Here is a 1,887-nt window from a genome sequence, read left to right as displayed (position 1 = left end):
ATGCATTCGATGTTGAGTTAATGTTTGGTAACTGCTTTCAACGATATTTTACTGCAGTCAATGTTTTGTGCCCCCCCCCCCCTTAAATTATACTACTTCATCCAGGCTCACACCCCACAGTTTCAAAGCTGGGTCCCTAAGACAACCTCTGGAGGCTGGCCACTGACACCAGCCCATGAGTAGTTCCAGCCCCTCACGTACTTGGAATTCATGAGCACGTGGCTCCTGGACGCCCCTGGACTGCCAGCTACATTCCTTCCCTTCCGTCATTTCCCATGCATCCCAAAGAGGAAGAAGTTCCTCTCTTCACTGCATCCCCAATCTCCCAATCCAATCTGACTGATCCACATTTATCACAGACCCTGACAAGCTCATGAAAGTTGGGGGTCTCTGCTGAGCTCTCTTGACCCATTAGTTATGGGATCACGAGGGGTGTTCCAGAAGAGAGGGTGAAGAGGCAACACGGACGTTCATGTCACTGGTGCTGACTTTCCCATTTTGTGATCAATCTGCCCCCGACCCTGGGACCCCAGATTTGGAATCTGTGCTCCAGCAATAAGCATTTCTTCTGGACCCTTTGCGTTGTCCTTCTGGCTCTTGACTTTGATTTTGTGCCTGGACCCGGGACTCGGTTTAGACTTCCAGCATTGGTGGCCCAGGTCCCTGCTCTGAGACTCTCTGGTTGTCCTGCTGTCGGTGTTCAAAGGTCAAGTCAGAGGACGCTCCTCTGTGCTCCGCCCTCTCCTTCTACCATGTAGCCTTTTGCTTTGTAGCTGTTTGTTTTTGTGACCGGGCCCCTCCCAGGGCTGTGAGCAATTTAAAGAGAGTGGGTGTCAGACATATTTCATAAATGAATGCATAATAAATTATGATCTGCCTGATGGAGGAAGCATAATCACTTGTGATGCTGTTATGAGCGACAGAGAGACTTATTTTTGTCATCCCTAACTCCCATGCCAAATGTCCCAAGAGGGAGGAAGGAGGGCCTCTGTGTGACTTGCCCCACCTTGAACCAAGGAGCACTTCAGATCTCCATTGATTTCCCTGTGTGTGTGTGTGTGTGTGGTGTGGTGTGTGTGTGAATGTGTGTATGTGTATATGTGTGTGGTGTGTGTGTGTGAATGTGTGTATGTGTGTGGTGTGTGTGTGTGTGTGTGGTGTGGTGTGTATGTGAATGTGTGTATGTGTATATGTGTGTGTGGTGTGTGTGTATGTGTGGGGTGTGTGTGTGTGTGTGTGTGGTGTGTGTGTGTGGTGTGTATGTGGTGTGTGTGTGAATTTGTGTATGTGGTGTGTGTGTGTGTGGTGTGTGTGTGGTGTGTGTGTGTGGTGTGTGTGTATGTGTGGTGTGTGTGTATGTGCACATGCATGCACGTGTGCACAGGTGCATGTAGAATTTAACATCAGGTATCTTCCTCAATTACTCTCTCCCTTAATTTTTTTTTTAATGTTTATTCTTATAGGGGAGAATGTGAGCATAGTCCCCTCCTTCCACACATTATGCAGCTGAGTTTTCTGCATTTGGGGAAATCGTAGGAGTCAGAATGTCCCAAGGATAATGGATAAGCCTCACCCTGGGAAACTACCTTTGTGGTCATGATACCTTCCCTGCCAGCTAAGTATCCAAACTTGTTTTTTAAGACAGGTTCTCTCTCTTTCTCTCTCTCCTCTTTTAAGAGGTGTTTATTTTGGTTTATGTATATAACTTTTGTCTGCCAGTGTGGGTGTGTACCGTGTGTGTGTGTGTGTGTGTGTGTGTGTGTGTGTGTGTGGTGTGGTGTGTGTGTGTGAATGTGTGTATGTGTGGTGTGTGTGTTTGTAGTGTGTGTGGTGTGTGTGTGTGGTGTGTGTGTATGTGTGGTATGTGTGGTGTGTGTGTGTGTATGT

General features: G+C 47.5%; 1 non-coding gene across 1 annotated transcript; it reads right to left on the bottom strand.

The window, feature by feature from the left end:
- Positions 1–1,460: 1,460 nt before the first annotated feature.
- On the bottom strand, positions 1,461–1,623 carry LOC131915777 (U1 spliceosomal RNA). The gene has a single exon (XR_009380428.1). It is a non-coding gene; the product is annotated as a U1 spliceosomal RNA (small nuclear RNA).
- Between the last annotated feature and the right edge of the window lie 264 nt (positions 1,624–1,887).

The sequence above is a fragment of the Peromyscus eremicus genome, chromosome 7 (genome assembly GCF_949786415.1).
Source record: "Peromyscus eremicus chromosome 7, PerEre_H2_v1, whole genome shotgun sequence".
Taxonomy (NCBI): Eukaryota; Metazoa; Chordata; class Mammalia; order Rodentia; family Cricetidae; genus Peromyscus; species Peromyscus eremicus.
This window is presented reverse-complemented; position numbering and strand designations above follow the sequence as displayed.